Raw genomic sequence first — 27,622 nt, 5'->3', positions numbered from 1 at the left:
TTTCCGATATTTGAGCCAGAAAAAAAATGGCCGCAATGGCAGAATGGCCAATTGCAGAATGGCAGAAGCCTCCACGGCGTCCGTTTCCGGGGGCTCCCTTCCTTTGGAGGATCTGCGTCCATTCGCTCCGCAGTCCCCGGGGTGTATTGTGGCGCCAGGCTTAAGGCCTGGACTCCATGTACGCGAAAACTCACGCGAACGCGTAGCCGGCGGCGACGGCTGGCGTTCGCTCCGTCGCTTGTGGGCAACCTCCATGCAAGCGAAGGCGGCAGGCGACGCGAACCCGCGACGTGCGCAGCGGACTCCGTGCTTTGCGCACTCAAGCTTAGAAACACGCCCGTAACCTGTTCTCTCTCTTAAAATTTTGTGAGTGTGCCTCATAGTCAGGGCCAAATGGATATTTCCTCTGCGGCAGCGGTGTAGCGGCAGTGGAGATAGCCAAAGGCGTGCTTGCGGAGACGAAGTCACATCACGGGTTCACGGGGGAGGTGTGCTTTCGTTCGGTGCCTGTGCACTCCGGCTTAGTAAAAACACTCCCATAAACTGTCACCGCAGTTTGATTGTAAGTGAGCAAACTATAATTTACCAGTAAGAATGCGCGCCGCGAGTGTTTCTGCACACTTGGAGCGCAGCGGCACGGTGGATCGAGCGCCGGTACCCGCGGCTCGACACGCATCTCTCCCTGCAGTACGCCCGCTCGCGTAGCCCGCTCCAAATGCTGTCAGCCCTCCGCACCCAACAAGTAGATTGTTTTAATTATTTACATCATGCGGGTCTGCCTCTCAGCTACAAAACTAAATATTTTATCGACGGTGGCGATGACCAAGACGACGGGCGGGTTTCGTGAGATGTACCCGTGAGAAACCGTAGACAAACCGGAAACGGCTTTGGGGGCTCTGATTGGCCAGTCGCGTGGGGGACTTCCGGCCGACGAGCGAAATTTTCTGTGGGTGCAGATCCGAGCGACACGGCAAGCGACACATGCATTTTGCTTCGCGCGACGGCGTCGCTCGTCGCTTGCCGCCGTCGCCATCGCGTTCGCGTGAGTTTTCGCGTACATGGAGTCCAGGCTTAAAGGCGTGAGCGACCTTCTCCGGTCGTCTGTCGCAGGGCGTCCGCAACATCTGGATGCCTCTGTGATTTAGGGCTGCAAAGCGACCCCGCAGCTCCCTCGTTGTGACATTCTTCTAACGGCCGCCGCACACACACTCAGTCCCCGGATGCCTGACCTGTCTCACGGATTCAATGACACTGTAACGAGGCATCGAGTCCGACAGTCATTGACCTAAGTTTTGTGTTTTAGCCTGCGCTTCACCTAACCAGCCTAAATCTAAATTCACCTTACTTGCAAAATGTTATATGAAATAACTCATCGATTTGACGCAGTCGCCAGTTCGTCCGGCCACCACGTGCACAATACGGAGCGCCCTCTACAATTTTCCAACCGAAGACGCTCGTTCGTAGACGGTGGTCTCGTGCTTTTGTATGAAGGGGGATGAGAGGCGGGGAAGTTTGAAGGGCGAGATGTTGTTTCATCTACATGAGAGGGAAGTTGATGAAAGGACGCTAGAGAGCAGGGGTGCGAGGAGTGCGGTCAAGACAGGCAGTCGTCAAGAGAATACATCATTGTAACATCCTAACAACTTCCCTTTACATTAGAGACATTTAGACATACGCAAAGGCGTAGCGAACGCTACAAAATAGCGTCCGTCGTGCTGCGTATGCGAGAAACGCTATTCCAAATCGAGGATTAACGTACGTGCGCGATGCGTACGCTGGTTTTCGAATTTAGCGTGCCTGCTCTTGCTTACGCTACGAAGAATAGCGTTGTCAAGATGGCGGCACCCACGTCATTCGCTTCGGCGAGAATTCTTCAGTGTTATTGTGTTTTTTAGGCATTTTCATTGCCTTCAAATGGTACACGTGATATTCGATTTCCCTACCCTTGCCAACAGCATAACGAATGAGGGATAAACTTGCCCAACTTTCGATTCTACATGTGTCACGATTCCGCAGTTCTTAACCACAAGACACCGCCGATTGTGGATTGCCTTGATTTAGATATTTAAGCTAAGGTATAGCCTTCCCAAATGTAGTCGTTTCGGCGGTAGGCAGAAGGGCCCGAAAGAACTCAACATGACGTTATCAAATACTTTGCTCGGTTCAGTTACATAAGAGAAATTTGCCCCTGGCTTGACTTAACTGGACATGGAACTGGCTGTCTACACGATACGACTTGTATAACCTTGGCTAAATGCGGAAAATGTGTCACAAAATATGCTCACATTTTAACACCAGTTGGCGCCACTGCGGCATGCGCTATCGTTGCGTTCAGGTTGGCATACGATAAACTAAATGTGCTAAAAGTGGGCTTACTCCTTCAGTCAGCAGACCAGGAAGTGAAAAATTCAGGGGGGCACTTTGTTGACCTAAAGTGCTGTGAGGCGGACGGTTTTAGCACGGTGTTGCTGCTTGTGTCGCTAGTGTGTGATGAAGATGTTGATTATAAAGACTACAAAGAGCGTTTAGCCGGCAACCTTCCAGATCGGCGTTCAGGAGGATTGCCTGGGGAGCGCTCTTCTCGAAGTATGGTCACGCCACACACTCATAATTAAGCTACACGGCTTTATCATTTTCTTTGGGATGCCACCAGACTTATCTCGATTGATCGCAGCTGCGCGCAGCTGCTTCAGACTGTTGTAGTTGCTTATCTCGATGACTTGATTTAGTTGCTGGATGTAACGGCCGCCGGACAGATATGTGGCCGCGAGTATGAGCCATTAATGGTTTTCCGCCTTAGAACGCGGTCTGGGAAGGAGTGTTTTTCTTTCGAAGAAATATTCTATTCTCTAATTGCCTTCGTCAGTTTTCCTTGGAGTGTCACGAACTTCGGAAGGACGCGGCAGAAGTCGTTCTTTCTGCCTCGTGTTGAACACACTGCACCAGCGATCTGAAGTGAAGCACTCTGACGTGGAAATGGCTTCCAACAGAAGCGAGTTTCCTTTTGAAGCCGCGCTGGCACCTCCGCAGTCTCACCAGCCGCCGAGCCACGAACTTCGCCGCCTTGACCACATAACCATCTGGCTGGTCTTCTTTCTGATAGGGATCGCGGTAATCGCGACCGCAGCAGTCGTCCTGTGGCTGGGATTTCTGAGATCTCCCGCCAAGATCTACGAAGGCGTCGACACGTTGGTGCTGTTGTTGCTCATCCCAACCCTTGCAGTGGCCTTGTGCGTGTCGGTGAGAACTTTGGGTGTCTATTCCCACCGGGAACCCGCGGCAACAGCGTCCCCCTGAACGATGCTTTCGCGTATGTGTAGGATGTGCCTGTACATGAAGCAATTCATTGTGTGCTTGGTAAAGGAGCTCGACCTTCTTTTGGCATTATATAGGCTGTCTGATGTTTCCTTGGTGCCGACAGCCACTGCAATGATAGGCCTGTATCGTATTCTTCGGTCCTCACGGCACCAGCTCCCCTGTTTGTTTACCACCGCCGTCTTCCGTACTTAAGGCATCTCTCTGGCCGTGCGTAGCGCCGCTGAAAGCCTCCTAGCGGCAGCCCTTGCAACTTTAGGCGGGCTGCTCGCTGCGGCTTCCCGCTGTCACTGCAAGCTTGGCCGAGATACGCGCATGTCATTTGCTGCCCGTGGACGTCCCGCACAGTTTGTTTTGCACCGAAAACATGCGCAAGGGAATCACACTGCACGAGAGTGGAGCTGTTGCTGATGTGACATCTCACAGGGACGATGGTTTTTGCCGCAGGCGAGCGCCGCCGAGCATCGCTATACGAGGAACTTATAATATGCCACCTCTGCCGACAGGCATTTATTTGCTCAATGATAAATCTTTCTGATTTGTTTATCATATCAAGTATCTTACCGATGTACACTGAAAGCGTAGATTTCTCGCATGCTGAGGCTGTGGCATAGGACTTGTGACAGACACAGGTACGGTGTTGTGAAAAGGTAGCGATAATAAAGGTGGGAAAAACAAATGCTCGTACTGCTATTCGCGAGCGAAATTGACTGCCGATTTTCTTCGGCGGTAACTATGTATTTGTTGATGAACTAAAATGAAAGAAGCCTCGCTTTCAAGTGCACATTTATCGCTTGCAGGAACGTGACAGATTACATTTTGCAGCTGTGTAGCTACAATTGACGTAAAAAAAAAGCTGAATACTCGTGTTATTTACTGCAGAGTGGTTCAAATGTCGCTCGTGATCAGTACGATCAGCCTGATAACAAGGCAGAGGAATGAACCCTCTGACCAAAAAATTATCTTGCATCCGTTTGCCGTGCGCATGTTTGAAGTGCTCCTTGCTCGTTATAAGCGCCGAGTGAATGCATGCTCTTCTCGAGCAAAGTGGCATTGATTATATCAGATAGGCATATCCCTGAGAAAGTGCCCAACACACTAGGGCAATAAAACTAGGGCAAACCATTTCTTTTTTAGTGTTCGCATTTAAAGGGTGGGTGCATTCGCTTCGCATGGGTTTGGTTTGGCTTATAGGGTTTAACGTCCCAAAGCGACTCAGGCTATGAGGGACGCCGTAGTGAAGGGCTCCAGAAATTTCGACCACCTGGGGTTCTTTAACGTGCACTGACGTCGCACAGTACACCGGCCTCTAGAATTTCGCCTCCATCGAAATTCGACCGCCGCGGCCGGGATTGAACCCGCGTCTTTCGGGAAAGCAGCCGAGCGCCGTAACCACTCAGCCACCGCGGCGGCACCTTCGCATGGGTTAGAGTGGCTTTTTAGGCTCACTATCTAATGTATGGCCTGGAAAGGCTGAGCCAGTCCGGTCCGACCTATGTCATCTCATGAACAAACAAAACGAATAGACTCCAGCAACACTACCGAGCAGTAACAAAGGAGAACGAAGGCACCATAGCTCCTCAGTTAAGGCCTTTTAAAAAAGACCTCCATGAAGTCATACTGCAAGGCGCTCACAAGCGATGTATAGGCGCAAGGGTACAGCGCTCACAAATGCGAGTGCAATAACAAAGCCGCTCGATCTCGAGCGGCCGCGGCAATAAACAGCGTGGCCGGCCTGGCAGATTACAAACATGTTCACATGCATTATCGATATATGTGCATGATTATCAACATGTGCGACCGTCGATAATCTTAGTGACCAGCGGCATTTGGGTGTAATCAGAATGTTGAGCGACAGTCAGTGCCACGATATGCGCAGGTACACGGTCTTGTGTGGTGCATACAGAAGCAGTGAGCCACTCACAACTTGTTTCCGCGTCCCCCGGCTATGCTTTGCTTATCGACATTTTTTTCTTTTAAATCGCACTTACATCGTAAGGCGGGCAACTTCGCATTTGCAAACAACGCGCCTGTTTTGCACCTTCAGAGCCATAACGAGTCGACTGCGCGCGAAGCAGATTTGTCTGTCCGGTTCGGTTTGAAGGCTTATAATAAACTGTGCACATCTCCAACCAAAAGCTTTAATTTGAAACCCAACGTTTCTAAGCCGGCTAGGCTCCTTCATCACGGGTGACTGGGGGCAGTAGCCAGCGTCTTTGAGTATGCATGGAGGGGAGAAGGAGGTCAAAAAAAAAAAAAACGAAAGCTGTTATGCATGCGAAATGCGTGGTGGAGTGGGGATGAGTGGGTGTTTAAGGCTGAGAGTCACGTTGTCGCACTGTGGGGAGGCGGTGAATGTCGATTTTTCTTCCTTGAGTTACAGAGTGAAGTCCCTGTCATATACTGGGGGCAGGTTTCCTTTTGTGCGGTTGATGTTGCTCCGGGCAGTTTGGATGTGCCAGGATTCCGGGAGGTGCCTTTTTTGGTAATTTGTTTCGGTTCCGAGGATGCTGGTTTCGTCGAAGTTGATTCTGTGGTCTGAGGCTTTGGAATGTTGGGATACCGGATTTGCGCTCTCTTTGGAAGTTAGGGACGTCGTTTTTATGTTGCCGAATTCTTTCTTTGAGATTTTTGGTTAATTGCCGGTGTAGCTTGCGTCGCAGTCGGCGCAAGGAATTTTGTAGATAATCTTTCTCTCCGTGGCCGGTCTTTGAGAACAGGTAGGCAAAGTGCAAGAGGGTTTGTTGAAAACTAAACATTTTGACAGATTTGCCTCTCTGGTTGGGTTTGAAGACTTATAATAAACTGCACATCTCCAACCAAAATTTTAACTTTAACCCAAAGTTTCGAAGCCGACTCGGCTCCTTCATCAGGGGTGACTGGGGGCAGTAGCAAGCCTCTTTTAAGTATGGAGGGGAGGGGGGCGTGTGGGGGGGGGGGTGAAAAGAACGACAGCTGTGTCGCGAAAGCCGCGGGGTAGGGGAGGGGGGTTAAGTCTGTTAGTCACGCTGGCGCACTGCAGGGAGGTGCTGAATGACGACTTTTTTTCGTTGCGTTGAAGAGCGAAGTCCCTGGGCATATACTGGGGGCAGGTTTCGTTTTGGGCGGTTGATATTGTTCGGGGTGGTTTGGATATGCCAGGATTCCAGAAGGAGCCTCTTGTGGTAATTTGTTTCGGTTCCGACGATGCGGGCTTCTTCAAAGTTGATTCTATGGTCGGAGTCCTCGGAATGTTCGGCTACTGGATTTCGCTCGCTTGGGAATTTGCGGACGTCGTTCTTATGTTGCCTAATTTTTCTTTGAAATTTTTGGTGTCGCCGATGTAGCTAGCGTCGCAGTCTGCGCATGGATTTTGGTGGACAATGCCTTGGGCTCTTTCTCTCGGCGGCCGGTCTTTGGGAACAGGTAGGCAAAGCGCAACAGTGTTTGTGGGCTTGTGCGCAACCTGGAGACCCGATTTTTTCAGGATTCGGGGATAGTTTCGCTGGCGCCTCCGACATAAGGTAAAGTGACGTCTTTTGGTGGTGGCGTTGGTCTTTGTGCGTTGATTTCTTGGCGAATGTTGTGTTTTTGACGTCGAATGGTTTTTTGTATAAAGTCTTTTGGGTAGCCGTTCATGATGAGTGTTTTGAATATCGTGCGTTGTTCTTTTTTTCTGTCAACTTCTGCGCTGCAGTGTGTCTCAACTCTTCTGAACAACGTCTTCACCACTGCTTTATGGACTGTCGGGGTGAACTGAATATCTCGTTCTACGGAGTTTAAGTGAGAAAGAAAGTCTTGAATCTCAGATCTCTTGATGACTGCGAAACAGTCGTCGACATACCTGAGGAAAATATTTGGCTTGGAAACCGGTATCATAGTTCGGAAAGTTCTGGAGGCGGCGGCGACACCATGCGTGAAAGTTGTGAATAACTTCCACGTTGTTACTTATTTAATGCGAAAGCACTACTTAACGCGGTCCCAAGCATGCAGAATCTCGTGTGAAGCCTCGGAGTAACTCGGGTAAGCTCGGATTAGTTCGGAGGAACGTCGCCCCAGCTGCCGCCGAGGGGAGAGAGAGGGTGTGAAAATGATTAGCGAAAAATGCGTTCGCGTGCACTAGCAGATGTCAGAAAGAAGAGTCGGAGAATGAACGCATCCTTTCGCAAAACCCTACTGCTTTTTGTTTTGCGGTAAACACGATAATTTGCACGTCAAAGTCTATTCGGAAGACGGACGAAATCGCGGATTCCGTTGTGGAAAAGAAAGTGGGACAGGGCCGACCATATTCGCGCAGGTAAAACTGGATGTGTTTTGGTATTATAAGTTAAGAGCAAGTATTTTACCATGCACTGAGCATTCATTCCGACCCCTGCCATACTTTTGCGAGATTCGAAACTAAAAGCTCCAACTCAGTGGTGCTCGCGGTTCCAGAAGACGCTGCACAAATTAAGATGGGGAGAGGGCAGCGCACCCCACCCTTCTAGTTCGCCCGTCCATCTCGCTCGTGTGACCGCGGCGACGTGATGTGACCGTCATCTTGTTGTATGCCACGGTTGCCTGCCTAGGTGCGCCGCACAAATGACGCCACATGAATAAGCATCTTCTTGATATCCAGGTCCTAGCAGAAGCACGCGCGGAAAGAACAAGAAGTGGTCAGGTCAAGTGCAGCGGAAATGGCGTGTTCACAGATGACTCGTGCCTTCTGCTCTGGCTAGACGCAGCCAGCGCTTCTACTGCCTGCGAAATAAGCCCGGCCCGCCATTATAAAGGAATTTTTCTCAGAAACGATGAGAGGGAGCTTTGGCGGCCTCACCTCACCCGAGAAACGTGCTTGGCGGCGGCTAGAGGGCCGTGGTGATGCTGGAAAAAGGTCCATAGGAGAATAGAGGGTTGCCACTGAGCACACGCAGGAGAACAACGCGCACCGAGGGGTCACGATTTTGTAAAAGTCTCTATTGTTCCGCAGTTTTCGGCATCGTTGACTTCGGAAACGCAGTTGGTGGAGGAGCACGTGCAGCGAACTACTCCCCTATCTTAGCAGGGCGGGAGGACAGCAGAGGACAGAGTGTGCGAGGTCACAGGCGCTCCCAGATTGAGCTGCAAACACCGAACTGCGCTACTGTTTGTTCTGGTTCGTGTCAAAAGTTTAGGGGTTGTGTGAATTTTTTGAGATTGCATTTCTTCATGGTCGAGTGGAACGAAGTTTGGAGTGGTCGGTGACAAGTGTGGCAATGGAATGAACAACCACCGCAGTCCGCTCCAAGAAATGCGGCGATGCAGCACGGGGGGCCATCGCAGGGGCATTGCCCGTAGCCAGCAAAAGATGGACCCTTCTTCCGTCTCTTCCGGCTAAGCTCCATGGCTCTAGGTTCGCTAAAGTGTTCGTTTCCAGGGAAGGGGTGACAATGCACCTCCTTCCCGGCCTCTATTATGTCCGACGTTTCACCAGGGCGAAATCTCCGCTGGTTGCTTTTTTTTTCCTGGATCACAGCCTCTCCTCTCGTGGGGAATGGAAAGGGGGGGGGGGTAGTGGAAGGGAAGAAAGATGCCTTCTGATTGAAGGCCACTGGCCATTTTCGAGGGGAGCGGAGCCCTTGTCACGTGTGGTTTCTGTGGTCCTGTTTCCTTGCTTAGTTTGTTTCTCGTTGACTGCCGTGCTGTGCGGGAGCGCGTGGCAGACGCCGTACGGCACCTGAGCCTGTCTACACGTTCTAGGCTCCGAGGCAGGGCGAAGCGAAAATGGTTCTCCTCATCAGCGAGCGCCCTAATGAAAAAATGCCGACTCCACCGTCCGACGAGCCTCGGGGCAGCGACGTTCACCACCCGAGCTCGAGTGGTCAGCGACTCGCATCCATAGCGCCTGTCCGAGTCCACATGTTCGGACAGCAGCGACGGCGACGAAGCTCCTGCATTGCCAGACACAGCGGAGATCTTGACTCCTCCCGGAACATCCTCCGTGTAGTGGCGGCCGTGGCTGCCATCTTGGTGGTGTTCGTAATCTGCCTGGATTTTCTGCACTGCGTTGCGAAGCTCGCCGCCAACGACGCGTGGGTCTACAAGGACGGTGGCGACCCCCGGTTCCAGCTGACCGTGCTCTTGTTGCTGCCTTGCTACGCCGTGATTGTGGTCGTGCTCTGGAAGATGGTGTCCCAAGCCATGTACCGACCGCTCGCGGCCGCCACTTGGGCCTGATGGAAGTTTCAGCCGATGTCGAAGCTTCCTGTTGTGCTTGGGAAATAAAAGTGCGTCTTTCTTGGCGATGTGGCTTTCCTGTACTTGCTGGCTGGCTTCCACGCAGTTGTCAATAAATGACGTCACGAGCCCCACGATGGAGAATGACATGATCAGATGAACCGCGTTACCATCTAAGGTCATGCGTTCCACGTTAGCCTGTGTTTCAGGTAGGTTTGAGAGTATGCACTGCATTGGGGAAAAGATAAGTGGATATAGGGTATGCACTGACGCTGCGGTGCAACGCTGCCGGCAGACGAACTCCTGCTCCGCAAACATGTTTTCCTCGCGTGTCGCACTGCCGCTTGAAACCCGCGTGCACCGGAGATTCGGCCGGTAGTCGCCGGGCGCGATATCCGCAGGTAACTACGTCGTAAACGAACGCCACTTCGATTGGGCAGCTGCGCTTCTAAACGCTGCTCGAGCCGGCCGAGAAAAATGGGCGCAGCGACGAAAATTGGTCGCGGGTTTGGTCCCCTTGGATTCTGCGACATCACCTGACTTGTTACCACATTGTAGCTGTCGTTTTTGCACACAAAGGCGGTCATAGATTGCCACAACGGCCGCTCATAAGGCAGCAAACTGGGCTAGATGGATCAATCGCGCCAGCTGGCGAGCTTGCAGTATCACCTTGACGCAAGCGCAGATTTCACATCGTCCATGCATGATAAAAAGACGCGGCCTGCAAGGCCACGGCTCTACCGAAAAACGAAGCGCACGCCTCAAGGATTCGTTTGAAGATAGATGACAGCACGAGATCTCATCCTTTCATTCAACTTTTAAGCAAACTCTGGTGGCCGTCCTGAGAGTGTGAACTGCAATGTAACATCACTAACGCTCCTAAAGAAAAACAAAAGCAGTGTGCAGTTAAAACAAATAGCTATTCTACCGATATGCTCTTACATATTATGCTTCACTGACAATGATGGCTTTCATTGAAAGGTGACTTTATATAAATTTTCAGTGTCACATTACAATTATAAATCCTCGTTTCTTTGATATTGCTGTGCTCAGTTCTTCAAAAATATGCGACTCGATCTTTTCACTTCTGCCGTAGTCTCCTGACATGTTTCAGTTAGTGGTCGTTCCCTTTAAATTTAAGAATGGAAAATATTTTACACCGTTCATTGCCAGTGCAGAAAATTCCATGACGGAGACAAGAGAGCTCAGTGGCTGCCCGCCAGGGCCGCCACTGATCGCGGTGATGGTCGATAACGCCAGATAGTTGGATAAAATAGATAAATATTGTTGTCCGCTTTGTATCAGGGTGGATAGAGTATTTGTAGAACGCCACATGGTGTAGCTGATTTGGAATGGCGAACAACATCGGAAATATCAGATGGACTATATTCCCCGGGAGACAGACACTTCGCTCACAACTATCGTGCGCAACAATGTTCATTTTTTTAATTTTTTTACAGTCCCAAAGATTGCGATAAGATGTTGCCGTAAGTAAAAAAGAATGGTATCAGGAGAACCACTGGGCTCGTTTGCAGCAAGCCCTCCTTGTTCTTTTTGCCCATGAATCCTGTGGTTTGCGACAGTAGAGCAGAGCGAAGTGAAGGCCACTGCATATTGTTGCTGGCTCCGGAGATAGATCGGGTTGAATTTCCCTCCATCCTTGTTGTTACCCCCCCCCCCCCCCCCCCCATCAACACCCCCGGACAGGTTACCCAGCCGTCCAGTCCAGGTCCTTCTTACCCTCGGCAGGCGCCTGTTCTTTGGCTGGTCTTGGAGCTTTTCTTCCCCCTCCCCTCCTCCCCTCCCCCCGCCGGAACTTCACCCCACCTTCACTGAGGGGAAGAACACCTGTCATTTCTCCGAGGACGGGGCCTTGACAACCGTGCCGCTTCCAAGGGGGCCCCTTGGAATTGCTTCGCCCCTTTTGGCGAAGAAACATGTACCCTGACACGTTGTTCATCGGCGGCCTGCTCGAAGATTCGTCCTCCGAGGAAAACCTCAAGCATGGCGGCCGTCCACCCGTCGACGACGCGGCAGCTCCTCCGACAACGTCCGGAGAATGCCCGCCGCCTCCGTACCCGGGGCCTCCGACGGTGGCCTACGGCTTCTTCAGGGTCGTCGACAACAGAGTGTGCATCACCTCCGGCAACCCGCAGCGACACAACCGCGGCTGGGTGCGGCGGCGCCGGTCGTCGACGAGTTCGGTGAGCCCGGCTATGCGCATGGTGCGGGGCTGCTGCCTCACGCTGTTCGTGGCCGCCATGATGTTCATCGCGGGCCTCGCCACCACGGGCCTGGTGTACTCCCGGGGGGCCGAGTACCAAGCAAGGCGTCACGGCATGCTGCTCATCCTGGCCTCGGCCATTACCATCATAATCGCCGCAGTCATCGGCACGTACAAGATTGTCAGGAACGGGGCGACGTTGACGGCGTAGGTGACCCTCGTGCTCATGCTGGCAGGAGGTGAGCGTGTGACCGCGCTCTTTGACGGGTCTCGGCGAGGTGTGATTGAAAAAAAAACAGCTGTGTTTGTGTATGGGAGTGCTCGAGTGGCAATCACATTTACTGCTCGACATAGATTCTAGCCAGTGAATCAGGTACCACGGACATGAAGTGCGATTGTAACCTTGCGAGCAATAAATTTATCTTTTAGTCATATGCTGGTCGTTTGCGAGTACATGGTCCCGCGGCTGCTTTGCAAGGCTGAGCAATGTTCGTAATCGTGCACGCAACATGCTTCCCGATTGTTGGAGGACATTTCACACACGCGCGATCGCCAAGCACACACGTGCTGCCACTTTTGTTCGGCGTGTCGATATTCCTCGCCCTGGTTTTGTCGCTTTCATTCTCCTTAAGAAATGCGTTAAGCCCGCGTTTATAACTATTTTTCGACAGCGGGCTAGAGAAAAAAAACTTCACAGCCTTCATACGACTGTTCTAATCGACACAACGCGAGAATAAAAGTTAAATTATAAACAATTTTCATTTATTGGCGCAATCCACGAGGCTGTCTGTTTCCTAATGTGCTCCTCGTCGTTTCAAACAAAGAGCGCACCACTAAAATTCAGTTACTCTACTGTGCTACTAAAATACGGATGGGAGCCGCCGCTGTGGCTGAGTGGTTATGGCGCTCGGCTGCCGGCCCGAAAGACGCGTGTTCGATTCCGGCTGCGGCGGTCGAATTTCGATGGAGGCGAAATGGTGTAGAGGCCCGTGTACTGTGCGATGTCAGTGCACGTTAAAGAACACCAGGTGGTCGAAATTTCCGGAGCCCTTAACTACGGCGTCTCTCATAGCATGAGTCGCCTTGGGACGTTAAACCCCTATAAACTAAACTAAAAGACGGATGGATAAGGCTGAACCCTTTAAATCGGGCGCGGGGGCTCAAGCCGCCTAGCCATGACTCGTACAATTTTATTCTTGTCTTGATTTTAGCAACCAATCAGATATTCGAAACCCAGAGCGCCGTCGCTTCTCATTTGCGAACGTCATCGTCGTGGTCATCGTCATCGATGACCACGAATGTTTAACTTTATCAAGAGCCATGATATCCAAGCATAGCGAGTAAATTCACACTGATATTTTGCTGGTGAGGATATACATCCACGCACTGGTATAGTCAGCATGCCAATGATGAAGAAAAAGTGCTATCTACGCTTAGATTCTCCGGTCCTTATATCTTTGTTTTAGTCTTGTATTACTGATTAGGCGCCTAACAGCAGCGATAACTGAATGCAGCAAGCTCGGCCAAGGCCACTGACCGACGAATTCGCACTGGTAGTTTTGTTGCCCTGTTGAGAAGCAACGAAGGGCATTACAAAACACGGGAGATAGCGTAAGAAATTACAACTGTGTTCCTTGGGCAGATCGACCTTGAAAATGTTTTTCTGCGCGAACACACATGCACGCATTTGGACTGTCTTTGTTTACGTCTCCTTAAATGAGCTAGCCTCTGGCGGCGAGCATGATACTTTTTTCTGAGGGTGAGTGGAGGGGGTAATGGTTGAAGGAAATGGTCGTCAACCTAATGCTTTTATTCATGTGGCGCCAATTGCGCGGAGAGCGGTCGCACCTTGTAGGGGCCACACCAACTAGACAACCCTGTTGTCCCGGATATCCGATAATAGACGTTTTTAGCATACCGAAGAAGTCTAGGCTAGTACGTCTCCGGTATGTTAAAAACGTCCAATGACCCCTCACCCCACAGTGGGGATTGACCGTGCATGGGGACTTCTGTCATCGCCCCCCGACACACCTATTACAGGAGCGGGGTGCGCTGCCCCCTTCCCGCCTCCCTTCATTTGGAGCTTTTAGTTTCGAGTTGCAGGAATGCAGGAGCCTCCTGCCGAATGTGACAGTGAAACGGGTTTTTATGGACCCAAGTATCCCAAATGCCTTCTAGAGAAGGGGGCTGGTGCGCATGCTTCAAACGTCGCTCGTGTCCACGCCCGCTTTTCACGGGCGAGGAGTCCCGTCCTACCCCCATGTCACGCACCCTGCCTTTCCTAATCGTGGACCTGCTTGTCGGCGCACGTGACACAGAAGCTTTTGTCTTATCTTAATGCTAGAAAGATTTCGCTTCTGCTTGCCCCCGTGGCTGCAGTATTTGCAAGGAACGCCACCGGGGTTCACATATCGCCACACTGGCTGCTCTGCTCGACGCATCGTTCCAAGCTGCAACCAAGCCTCGAGCCGTTTTTATCGAGTGCACAGTCTTCAACGCTTCGACAGAATGCCACCCATTCTCAAGGATCCCAGTCGTCCGACGCCCTTCTATGTTCCGCCACCGGTCGCCCAATCAGAGCACAAGGGCAAGGGAGGACGTCCCCTACAGGACCCAAGCTTCGCCTCTAAAATCACCGTTTCATCGCTGTGGCACTCCGGCGGCGACAGGGGCAAGATTGTTAGCATTGACACCCACGACAGCCACAGCTGTGGGTACGCCCCGGTGCTGTACCAACGCGCGGACGAGAGCACGCCCCTGATGTACCCATCCGAATCGTCATCCGACCAACGCCACGACCGCACCTTCACGTGGTCCACCGTAGTGCTGGCGCTCGTGTTTGTAGTGGGAGTGTGTATCATGATTTTCTTCTTCATGACCGCCTCGCTGGCGCCGGTACACGATGGGGACCGCTGCGTTGCCCTGGCGGCCGTCGGACTCGTCATACTTCTGCTGTCCTTCCTGTACGTGTTCTATGTGTTGTACTGCTGCCTGTGCGGGAGCAGCTAGACACTTTGACGCGCCACACTGGCTTTGCTCAGGGGAGAAGAATGCGAAAAATGTGCGCGATTTTATCCTTTGGAGACGCGGGGGAGTTGCACTTAGCACTGCAGCTCGCCTAAGCTCCGTAACATCGGCAATAAAGCTTTGCTTCTGACGTATATTTCTTCACTTGTCGAATGCATTCGCCGACTTTTCGAATACATTAACTTTCTGTGCAGCGTTGTATATTTCCCGTGAATAAGGTTTTTGCTTGGGCGTTGCGTTTATCATGACGAAGATAGGACGCCCTACATTTTCATTTGATCATATGATCAAATATACCATATGCGATATCGCATATGGTAGTTGAATTTCGAAGCGCAACTGGGACAACAATGACACAAGTCGTCGCTTGCTTGTCCACATATACTCGTCCAATTATCATTACTTGGAGTTTTAGTAACCGTTCATAAAAAAGAAAGTCGAAATGGGGTTAATAACAATAATTGGTTTTTGGGGAAAGGAAATGGCGCAGTATCTGTCTCATATATCGTTGGACACCTGAACCGCCCCGTAAGGAAAGGGATAAAGGAGGGAGGGAAAGAAGAAAGGAAGAAAGAGGTGCCGTAGTGGAGGGCTCCGGAATAATTTCGACCACCTTGGGATCTTTAACGTGCACTGACATCGCACAGCAAACGGGCGCCTTAGCGTTTTGCCTCCATTAAAAAGCAGCCGCCGCGGTCGGGTTCGAACCCGGGAACTCCGGATCAGTAGCCGAGCGCCCTAACCACTGAGCCACCGCGGCGGGTTCAAAATGGGGGTTCAAACACGTATTTCATCCCTGTACCTACGAGGTATTTCTGTCATAAAAAAGGCGTACTGTTGAGTCTGGACGATAATTATGCAAAATGGGTTTGCCTTAACTGTAGGACTTCAACTGTGCAATTCAACAAGCGCTTTAAAATAACCATTTATGTTGCATAAGTCACCGGCGGTAGTCTTCGGACTGCTTATCTGCTACCAGAAGTCCGCTAAGTAGTATTACTTTTAATTCATTTGAACGGTTACGATGACTATACGCGCAAGTCACGAATGGGCGTCAGCAGCTGTGGTCTGAAAAAATAAAATAAGAGCTAATTCCCATGATTTCAGTGACAGGCAGTGGGAGCCATTTCATCCAATCTCATTGCCATCTCATTGCCGATTGCAGTAATCAGACTTCAATCGACAAGATACTTGCTGAGCCTTGCGGGCCCAACGGCAGAGTTGGGTCTGAACTGTCGCCGCCAAGTCGTACTGGGTTGTCCTAATGGCCCGCATTATTGGCGCGCTAAACACAGTTCGAGATTTCCAGCGTTTACATGAGTCCGGCAAAAGCTGAAATTTGCTTATCGGGCCGAGTCAAGCTGCCTACTCGTACTGGATCGACACATCCCGACCCACTGGGCAGGGCGCGTGTGCCAATGCGTTCTGCTCGAGTGGATGGGGAATTTCCGGCGTACGCAATGAGCTGCGTACGTACTGCACCCGTGAAGCACACACGAATGTGCCTGGCAATAGACCCTTTTAGATGAGCGTACGCGGCGAGCGCTGTCAACGGCGCAAACATGACACCGTGACACTTCTATAGTTTGCCGTGTTGTAGAGTCACGCACGGGCACGTGTGCACAGTGGCGCCATTTTGTGACAAGAAAAAATGGTGGGCAAACAGAAGAAAATGCATAAACTAACAGAATACTGGAAGATTGCTTCCTCAGGTGTTGTTGCTATGACGAAAATGTACACTGCGGTACACACTGCATTTAGGAGCTTCGAAATCGCCAAATTATATGAAAAACAGGGGCTATAGTGGTCGCTTATACCTCTTCGCGTGGGCGAGGGTGTGCAGAGTAAAAGCGAACGCTACCATTTAAATCGGTTTCACATGCAAGGGAAAAGGCTATAGCGATTCCTGCCGCCTCGGCGCAAAAACCTGTTTTTTTAGTCGTCGCGGCGGCTCGAGCGGCCATAATAATAATAATTGGTTTTGGGGAAAAGGAAATGGCGCAGTATCTGTCTCATATATCGTTGGACACCTGAACCGCGGCGTAAGGGAAGGGATAAAGGAGGGAGTGAAAGAAGAAAGGAAGAAAGAGGTGCCGTAGTGGAGGGCTCCGGAATAATTTCGACCACCTAAGGATCTTTAACGTGCACTGACATCGCACAACACACGGGCGCCTTAGCGTTTTTTCCTCCATAAAAACGCAGCCGCCGCGGTCGGGTTCGAACGCGGGAACTCCGGATCAGTAGTCGAGCGCCCTAACCACTGAGCCACCGCGGCGGGGCTGCGGCCGTTACGCCGCTCAGTCGCTTGCGTGTGAACCAGCGTTTAGAGCGAGCTATCGTGTCGAACAATGCAGCGGTGCGGCGGCACGCATTTGTTCCGAAGCGGGCGAGCAGCACGCCGACATCATGTCAACGCTTCCCGAGCGTGCGCGTGTGAGATACGTAGCGTTCTGCGCATGCGCATTCGTTACCCGCAGCGTCGCTGAGTGCGCAAGCTCAAAGCACTTCCTGTGCTGAACATTGTGAAAGCAGGCATCTTCAAATGAGCCGCTCATTCCCCGCGTCAGTCATATCGCAGCTTCAAAGGTAAAACAACCGTTGCTCACATATACGCACCACTGGTGTCATTTAAGTCAACGCTGCTTGTTTTGAGTCGCCGGTGCTGCAGGCGACGCCGATTTCTAATTAGTTCTGACCGAATCGGGCAAGTACTTCATTCGAACCTGGATATCGACGAAGTAAGGCAGTCGTACGCCTTCGCTGCGTCAAATTTCAGCGCGATCGAATAAGCGAACGTTACAACAGGGGAAAAAAAACGTAGCGCAAAAAAGACAAGGACTGAAAAAAGACACTCAGAGCGGTGTACTCCTTCACTGTCGCTCAACGTGGCTTATATTCCAGGTCTGTCTTGCACGACTCAGCTCACGGAATTCATCCATGATATTGCAGTATAAGCATAGATAGTGGTGTTCAAATAGACGCCGTTTTTTTTTTACTTTCGTAAGCTAAGCCTTTTGGTGTGGCTTGGCACTCTCTGATTTTAACTAAATTATCATATTAGGTATCCTTTCTGCACATCATGGTTGGATATGAGATTATTTACACTCCCAAAAACAACAAGTACTACTTATAAACGGTATCACTTCGAAAACTGTTAAAGTGTTATCGGGCGTGCCTCAAGGCTCGGTCCATAGGCTATTGTTATTTCTTGTTTTTGTGAATGATCTTCCGAGGGATCTGTGTTGCTGATGGCTGTATATAGCAGCACTTTAGTTTGAATTGGTTGGTTGTAACGAGACACAACTGCACAAAAGAAAACTGGCGCGAAGACACGGGCACCCTCTTCTTCTACTGCCTTTGTACATTCCTGTATGGTTTATTAGTGGCGTTTTCCGAAAAATAAACTTACTTGGTAGTTGGCGCCAGTCCTGTCTCTGTGTACTCGCCCTCTTCTCTTCGCGCCAGTTTGCGATTATGGCCGATGATAGTGTGGTTTACCCGTCTCGTCACGAGCGCGAAAGACACCCTTGTACTGCAGCCTGATCTAGATAAGGTGAACGCGCGCATGGTGAGAAAACGCAGCAAAACGTTGCCACATGCAGTTTAGAAAAAAAAAAGGAAAAGTATGCAGCGACTATATTTTAAATCAGTTTTTTGTCCAGACAAAGGACAGCGTCAAGTATTTCTGTGTCATGTTTTCGCGACGTTGGATTGTACGGCACACGGTGGCGCTGTAACTGCCAAATAAGCCTCCCTACTGTCTCTTTCTATCTCAAAGAAACGTGAATTCCCTTGAGAGACTTGAAAAATGAATTTCCAGGAATGAGTTCTAGTCCAAGCGGAAAAATCACGTATCACAAAACGGTAACATATTCGTTTCTCATCGCTGTCACTGTCAACGTGAAGCAACGGAAAAGTACCGAAGAGCCGGTCTCCCCCTCTTTGCCGGCGCACGTGGACTCGCCCATCCGCGTCACCCGAGTCACATCCTGCATGCCGCCGCGAACAGGCCCGCTCGCTGGTCGATCGGATTCCGCTTGCGTGCGAGTCGGAGACAGGAAGACGTCACCCTCTCCGTCGACTTCCTCCCCGACTGTACGACGACACCCTTCGAGTTGGATCACACCACCGCGAGGCCTAGCTCTATGTAGTGGCCCCTGATGACTGACTGCACACACCGAGGATAGAACGCAGCCAGCTGAACCACCAGATCCAGGAAAAGTCGATTCATGAGACGCAACCTCCTGCCTCTTCTACAATCAGGACTCGGACATGAGCTGGCAACTGCGTTTTGAGGCGAAAGCCTTTAATGGCTCATCGCTGTCCGTCCGTCCGTCCGCCCCCGAAATCTGCCACACTATAGCTGTCAATCATCCTAGTGACGTCATCAGTGGCATGATATGCTATATCCCATATACTTTAGCAATTACTAATTAATCCTAGTGACTTCAATTTCATTATGTGCTATAGCTAGCATGCTCTCAGGAGTCACTAATTTATAAGCAATCATTTAGTAATTAGTCATTAATTTACAATTAATAATTAGCCATCAAATGAGTGATTGGTAATTAATTAGAAATCAACAACAGCGGCGTAGTCTTTCATTCGTAAACAGCATTCAGTCAGCAACAGAAGCAGCTGAAGTGGGCGCAGAAAGGCTTTCGCCTCGCGCACTTTCGATCGCCAAAGTGCCCCCTGAATTTTTAGTCTCTCCATCTCCCTTGGTTGTACGTTTGAAATCAGCGCCGCTTGAAGGAAACCTTGGCCACGGGTGCACGAGCAACTTTACTCTCTCTACCAGTCGCGCAAGAGGGACAGTATACAGTGGACAAAACTCTTGCCTATAACGCCCAAAATGCGTGGTGCTCTGAGCCGCTCGGCGCTACGTGCGCGACATCTAGCGATAACGCCTGCTTTTGACGGAGCAGCTGCCCAAGGCCTCCACCGCTGGCGCTCCGTCTAAAGGTTGAGGCTCCACGCGTCCCGCCGGGTTTTTTCAGCTTTGTCACTACCGCCACATAGCTCAAAGCGCGAATATTAGTTCGGTAGTAGCATTAGTTGATGGAAAGGAGGATGTGCAATGCACTGGGCGAGAGTGTGTTGCAGTTTAACACGAGGCCTGCGTGTTCTGCTGCGGCTATAGCACAGTGTTCTCGCGCAGTGGCTAGCGAAGCGGATCTGTTCGCGCCGCCGCGGGTTCGAATCACAGTCGCGGATATATATGTTTTATTTTTATTTATTTATTTCACTTGGCACGAACCAGGAAGCACCGCAAACTCACAAACATCGCAAGACCTTGCTCGTGGTGTACCCATCAGAATGGTGCTTTCGCATTAAAAGCGTGCAGCAGGTATCGAGATCAGCAGCCACGAGACCCGGCGCAGTCTCGCGGCGCAGCTGCGCGGGCGGAGCGAAGTGAAGGCAGCGACAAGTACGGACAAAGAGTAGAAAGAGCAGTAAGAAGAACTAAAAAGAAGATTGTGATCGAGGCATCGCGTCGTTGTAATGTGACCAGGGGATCGGTCGACTGACGCGCTTTCGGCTACAGCCACCGACGCAGACGTCCGCCGAGCATCGGCGTTGGCGTGGTCTGGCAAAGCTAAATACAAAGCACAAACCGCGTTGGCATACGCGCTATGCCGACCGAGATCGGCCCATGCGAAGCTCTTGGTTTCAGAAGCTCAGTGCCGTCCCTCGCTCGCTTGGCTTTTCTCAGCATATCCCATTACCGACCAAGTCTGCCGGCATTTCAAAAAGGCGCTGGTATATGCGCAGCATGTGTACGAGAACAGACGACGCAGCAGTCCGTGCGTCACTAGTTTCGGAGTCCACGCAACGAGGGTTGCTGTTTTTTCCTGGGTGTGATGTCATATAACACTCCGGCGCTCAGAAACCGAAACCGAAATTGGTCGGTATAAATAATGCAATAATAAATTGTTTACCGCGTATATATGATTCGCGGAGCATGTGTTACACGTCCTGGGGCATACTCGACATTTGAAAGAAATAACACGCTAACCAGAAATTTGGTTTCTCCACCCCTTTAATATTCAGTGTTCTGTCCCTTTGAGGAGAACTCTGACGTTTGTTCCCAGTAAAAATCGATTTTTTTTTGTGTGCGTGTGTGTGTGTGTGTGTGTGTGGGGGGGGGGGGTATGTCTATTCGGCAGCAAAACACATTTATTACCCAGAATTTAGATGCAAGAATTTTCCAGATTCAGATTCGCGTCGGCAAGACCTGAAAGGACCCCACCCCGTAGAAGTGACTGAGGGATCCGGGAACAAACAACTCTCTTGATGCACAGTACTGTTGTAAAATCGGCCGGTGGTGGCGACATCTGTATGTAGGTTTTCGACCTTTTCAACCTTCTAAAAGCTCCGGTTTCAGCTAAATTATCGTTTTTGTCACTAGAACGCGGCAATCTGTCGACTCAGGCGAACCTCAGTTTCCCTCATTGTCGCTTTCTGACAGTTCTTTGCAGGCTCGGTAACAGTACAGTAGTCGCCGTCTAGCTGCAACAATGACGGAATGAAGAAGAATGAGCAAGGATACGAACTTGGAGGATAGCCTTCACGCTCTCAATATTTATTGCCGGACAGGTGTGAGGAAAAGAGATGACCGATATGGCGCTCTAGGGTAAGAGTATATGCGCTCCAAGAGAAGGAGAATGATGATGTCCATGACAGTGACTACGTACGCATGCGCGCAGTGCCCGTGCCTAGCTAGCGGTAACGGTAGCGCTGTTAACGCTCACGTTGTGCTAAAACCTCAGAGGAGAGTTTTAGCCCAGAGGTTCATACTGCTACCGCCAGTCGTGCATGCATAGACGGACCCCTGGGGCCAGGTGCGCTGTAAAACCTGAACCCTCGGGACCATCTACGCATGCGCTGTTCGTAGCTGGCGACAGCGGTCACAGCAGCGCTCTAATAATACTGCACCAATATTTCCTCCCTTCTGGCCACAGGTCGTGACCACGCTGTCACGTTCAGCAGCGTGAGAAACTTTCCAAACTGCGACCACGTTTACATCGTTCAAGCTATAGACGTCGTATAGAGAATCGAACGGCGAGACGCACTGCTCCGGATTCGCCAGCGCCGCCGCTGCGCAGTCGGCGAAGCGATCATGTTTCGCGGCGTCGCCGAAGGCGAAAGGATGGCATGCTGCACACCACCTCCCCTCGCAAAGAATGAGCAGGGCCCCGTTGTTTCTGGGCGAAGCCTGCACACTCGACGGACACGGCGCAGCCCGGCAGGGTGCATTCGCGCAGACTCCGAAAGGCACCGGCGCCATCACTGTGCAGCTGGACAAGCGACTTCGCTTTCGAAGGCAAAACGAAGATGGTCTCCCCCAGCCGCGAGGACCCCGATGCGGTCGCGATGATCCCACTGTTCGACCAGGCTGGGAGCTACGACTTTCACAACATACAGGGTCAGCGGCCCGCACCGCAGCAGTCACGTCCGGCCCGGGTCCGTGACTTCGGACAATGTTCCGTCGAAGTCCGAGATGGCCGGGAGCTTCAGCAGCCCAGCATGGCTGTCATCCTCGACCTGATTGCGGCCGTGGTGATTTCCGTCGCAGTGTTCATCATCTGCGTAGATTTCCGGCGCTTCGCTGCCATCGGCAACGGCACCTCCGACGACGACCTGGTCGGCGAAGAAGACGCCGGCGCGGGTGCCGAGCCGCTGGTGCTGTTCATGTTGGTCACGTCTTTCGTCGTGGTTGTGTTCGCTGTCTGCAGAATCTTCGCTGCCGTCATCCACTTTCGCACCCAGGCGACCGCGTCAGTGACCACGTCTGTCTGATCGAAGTTAGGACCGACGATGCCGAAGCTTCAACAAGGCACCGGCCACCTCGTGCGCGTAGATCCGTTGTACTCGACGCGGTAAATAAACGCACGTATATCTTCGCAGCGTGGTTTTCCTCAGTGGCCACGAACTGGCTTACAGCTCTTTATCGAACTGAGCAGCTCAGTATGTGTGCCACTTGAACAACGCCTTATTTAACTGTCATCTTTGGGTTTTAGTCGTATATTTTGCATAATTTTGACGCTCTTTTTGATTTTGTATTTATATGTTCAAGAGTGCGCTTATAGTTGCATATCTTTGTTTTCTGCTCTGCTGTTCGTTTGCTTTTAAGAGCGTCAGCTCTTTTTCATCACGTTTCTCGATTTCTTGGGGTCTGCTACCATCTCCCTTCGGCATGAAATTTTCCAAGTCCGAGGAATTCAAGATGGCGGCCCCCATAGTAAATCGATATAGCAACCCAATTGGTGATTGAGTGGTGACGTCATTAATATATATAATTGGTGATTGATTGGGTAGGTCACTGATTTTGTGTCGCCATAATTAACTATTCACGTGACTATGTTTAATCGCTTATAACTCATTAATTAATGAGCTCATCATAAAACGAATTAGATATTTGGTATACTCTAGGTTAGTAGAACACGTTAGACACAAATATTAAGTAATGAAGTTAATATTTACTTAAGGTTAGGCTTACATTTAATTGCGTATAATTAACCGATGACCTCATGATCTAACTAATCGCATATTCGTAATGGGCTCGATGATTAGAACATATTAGACACCACTGTCGCCTAATTAGGTTAATATCTTGTTATGGTTAGGCTTAACATGGCGGCAGTGACGTCAGCACTCGGCAGCTCACAAGGCAGTAGGCGCCCTCTCGCCGTGAGGTATGCAAAAGTATAGTATAGTCACGTGGCAATACATCGCATGGACGATAGATTGCGCTACCAAACAGCGTAAGCTTGTTATTTCAACCTCTTCCAGATGGTGGCGGCTCAAGTTTTTCTACTAATTGGCCTGCTTTGTTATTTTGCCCTGTAAAGGGTTCGCACGCTGAAAAGAAATGCCGCTATTTTTTCTTATTGTTTTCCCCTCTTTTGCGCAGTAATATTTTAGGCTGGGAGTCTGAAATAACAGTGCGCAATCGTGCCAGTGTGCTATGCTTTCATGTAATAGCAAAACAGCAATGCGTTCTTCGGCGCTGCCTAGCAATGAGGAACAAAAGTACGCTTACCACGGGACAAGACAGTAACTGCCTGTCCCTTTATAACTGCTTGTTTAGAAGTGTCTGCCTTTGTGCACCTTGTGTCGCCTAATGAATAAACCTACTTGCCCGAAGCTGAGTTTTGATCATGTAAAGGTGTACCAAAGAGGAATCTGAAATCTTTTTACCGCTTGAATTCGATCTACACTATCTGCGCATTCTTAGAAACTTCAAATTATTGCCCAGTGCGGCCGATTTTCCTAATTAAATCGAATTAAACGTCCCGGCTCCCGCCCTTTTTTTTTTTTTGAACTCTCCTCCGAAAAGAGGAGGAGTCGGCCAACGCGCGCAGTTCTTTTCAGCCAGTCTCGTGGCGGCTTTGCTTTCGCTTTTATTTTGTTTTTTATGTTTCCGTGAGTAAATAGTTTTAATCGCAGACTACATAGCCGCAAATTAGGCCCACTGAAATAAAAAAAAAACGCGTGGACTCTTTGCTTTCGCCCATCGCTACGTATCACTCCGCCGTTGACAGACCGGCATGCCGCCACGCGGTTGGCTGAAAGGCACGCCACACGTTGGATCACTCCTCCTATTTTCCTAGGTGAGTTTAAAGAAAAACCAGGCTGGAGCCGGGACGTTTAATTCGATTTAATAGGGAAATCGTCAGCGCAGGACAATAATACGGAGTTTCCAAGAATGCTCGAAGCGTGCAGATCGATTTACCGCGGTAAAAAGACGAGCTCAGAATTTCCTTTAGTGCACCTTTAAGAGCGCTTGGTCGTAAGAGTGGGCGTGAAGCTACGAGTGATAAGGTCATTTTTTTTTACGCTTTGAGGAATCAGCGCAGAGAACACAACGGATGCGACCTGGAGAGTGCCGAAACAGTTTAAAACCCTAGGAGCGTTTTTTTCCTTCGGTTTGTCCCTGAAAAAAATCAGCGATATCTTCAACATTTTATAAAAAGTATCTCCCAGAGCTATGGCTTTCTTTACGGACGCTGCAGGAAATATTTTACGTCAGTTTTGTGATGCCCCTGTTTCTGAAACTACGAAACGCAGTGGACAGCCTGGCTGGTGCGTTTTTGCGTCAAGAACGTTTAGAGACTCATTTTTTTTTTGCTATTCTCAATAGCACAGTAAAACTTTTGCAAATTCATTACTTTACAAAAGTTCATGGCTTCATTTTTTTGCTTTAGAAATTGAAACGTCACAATGAATATCGACGGATAACTGGATAACTTCGGACGCCTTTGACTAGTACTTATGTCTGGGCGAAACAATAGAATTATCCTTCCTTGTCCTCATGTAGCAAGGATAAGCTCATCTCCCGTGCGGCGACCCGCATTGGAAAAATTCGAAAGCATTGAGTCGCTTCTATGTAAAGACATGAAGTGACGTCAGCGGATGTGACGTCATGGAACTTTCTAGAGCGCGGGTTTTTTCCACGACGCCAGTACGCGTTCCAATACGTCATTTGGTGACTTCCAGCTGCTATGTCGACGTCCGTGGCTGTTTCGACATCCAGGTGCTATGTCGACGTCCGCAGCTATTGCGACGTCGATATGTAATTATTTAATTACGATTCATAAACCAAATTTTTACCACAGCAAGGTCTCATCACGCACAATCAAACTTTTGCGCATTTATCTTCACAGAACGACGTAATCGTGCGGACAAATTTTTCGGACACGAAACACGGGACATAGCCTAGTAATGCTTTCGCATTAATAAGCTATTTCTTTGCACATGAAGCTGGCTGTCTTTATCGTCCCAGCGCGTAAACATGTAGACACAGTCTGCAATGCACCTATCAGGTTCAGCCTAACGGGCTATATATAGCTGCGAAACTTTCCTGACCAAGGCAGCAATATCTTTTAAGCAGCGCGCAGCAAACGAGGGCGACACACAACGACTCCGCCCTCGTTTGCTACGCGCTGCTGAAGAAACGTCGCAGCACCAACTAGCCCGGCTGTCAACTTGTGTTTTGCACATTGCGCGTACTGCTGTTAGTGAAGAGAATTGAAGGCCCTGAAATGCACCGATGAGCTTTAGGACCGCAAATTTTTATCGGAGCAGTACAGGAATAAAACTTTGTCGTTAATTAATACCGAACAAGGGGGTGAGGTGGGGGGGTGGGGGGGTGGGGGGGGGGGGGTGGAGCTAGCGCATGCCGCAACCATATGCAGCTTCTATAGCAGCGCCACAAGATGGGGATGTGCTTGGTTAAAACCCTCCTCTTGATGCTAAACTGGCCACAGGAAACTTTAGGATGGGTTCGATGTGCCGGTTTATGCATTCCTCTGTTGCTGTCGCTCGTGGTGCTATAGTGACTGGCTGCGTCGGCCAGGATACGTAAATAGGCGAACCGATTTCAATGCAGCTAATTGCTACTGAGTGGGATTGCATGCAGGACGTGATTAACCACACAATGCCCTGACATTGGAAACATCGGATAAACGTTATGAATATCCAGGATTTCACCACTAATGGTCTCTTTGTCGAAGGCTTGTGAAAAAAAATCTTGGTGATTTGTTAAGAAAAGAAAATATTACTGCATATTGAATTTAACTAAGTAATGTTTTTTTTAATGTTTAAGGAGGACAAAACTGGGCGCAGATACGCTGGTGCATAAGGCGAATCAGGAGCAAAATTCAAAACTACCCCATCTCCTTCTAGTGCATCATTGCGACCGCAGAAATGTCTGAATGAAGGCTCACTTTCGCATCAACTGATGTTTCAACTGGTCTCCTGCTTCTCTGGAAGCTGATACTTTGGCCTTTTTTTTTGATAAATGAGTGATGAATAAATCAGTTGTAAAAGACGTTTTTTTTTTTTTCAGTATGTTAGCAATGTATTTAGTTCTGTGTGCAGAAATGAAAACTATTCACGTTTTTACCATTTGTTTCACAGATTATACGCCGGGCATCGATAAGGACTGTAGCTGTTGCAGTCCCTCCCCCCCCCCCCCAAAAAAAAAAAAGAAAAAAAAAGAAACATGCTTGGCTGCGCAGATTCCTGTGTGCGGTACGCGAATCGTCGCGTTTGGAGAATCGAACCCGGGTGTTATAGACAACCTGCAGTGCCCAGGCGGCTTTGAAATTGTTTCATTGGGCGCCTAAAAGCTCTTGCTGTCAGCCGGTAGGGTCGCTGCAAACGTGAGGTCACGCGGGACCTCATGCCCATAAACTCAGGCAAGGGACGTAAAAAAAAAAACGCTATATGGAACTTTAGAGAAATGGGAAAAGGAAAATCATGAAGACATCGTTCCGTGATAACTCAAGGGGCAGCGCTCTACTCTTCGAAGTTAGATCAGGGTGTCTTAGAACGCGAAGATACAGAAAGAAATTTAAGCAAGAAGATGGCATATGTGCAGTGTGTGGCAAATATGTAGAAACAATTGAACCTCTTATACTATTGAATGAGGCAGTATCAATCCGGGGGTTGATGCAGACTCAGTCACTCTCCGTGAGTCCATATGATTAAAATAAAACTAAGGTCAAGTGGATGAATCTGCGGTAGAAGTTAGCAAAAAATGGCTGGACTGGTGGCTTGAAAGCCGTAACGTAAGTTGACGTAAAGTTACAAGTACAGGATTCGAAATTGGAGGGGACACTCGAGCTCCGCCTTAAAGGTATTACGCGATAGCGTGAATGGTTTAATGCCCATATATGCAGAAGGCCATTCTCTACTTTACATTCATGGATTCCTGGGAGACCTCATACCCCACCTGGCGCAGTGGTGCAGCGGTTAAGCGATGCGCCACTGCCCTGCGATGGCAGGTGCCCACCAACGGTGGGCCTTGTGCGACCCTGGTTGCTCTTCTCGAGCGGCCAGTCGTTAATTTAACTGCCACCTGCCATGGTGGGC

General features: G+C 50.1%; 1 protein-coding gene across 1 annotated transcript in view; it reads left to right on the top strand.

Moving 5' to 3' along the window:
• Positions 1-27,622, top strand: part of LOC144121163 (cyclin N-terminal domain-containing protein 1-like) — a 240,886-nt gene that overhangs the window by 177,138 nt on the left and 36,126 nt on the right. The gene's annotated exons all lie outside the window — the stretch shown is intronic.

This window comes from Amblyomma americanum, chromosome 2, assembly GCF_052857255.1.
Source record: "Amblyomma americanum isolate KBUSLIRL-KWMA chromosome 2, ASM5285725v1, whole genome shotgun sequence".
NCBI lineage: Eukaryota > Metazoa > Arthropoda > Arachnida > Ixodida > Ixodidae > Amblyomma > Amblyomma americanum.
The sequence above is the reverse complement of the archived record's forward strand: the minus strand, read 5'-3'. Positions and strand labels throughout refer to the sequence as shown.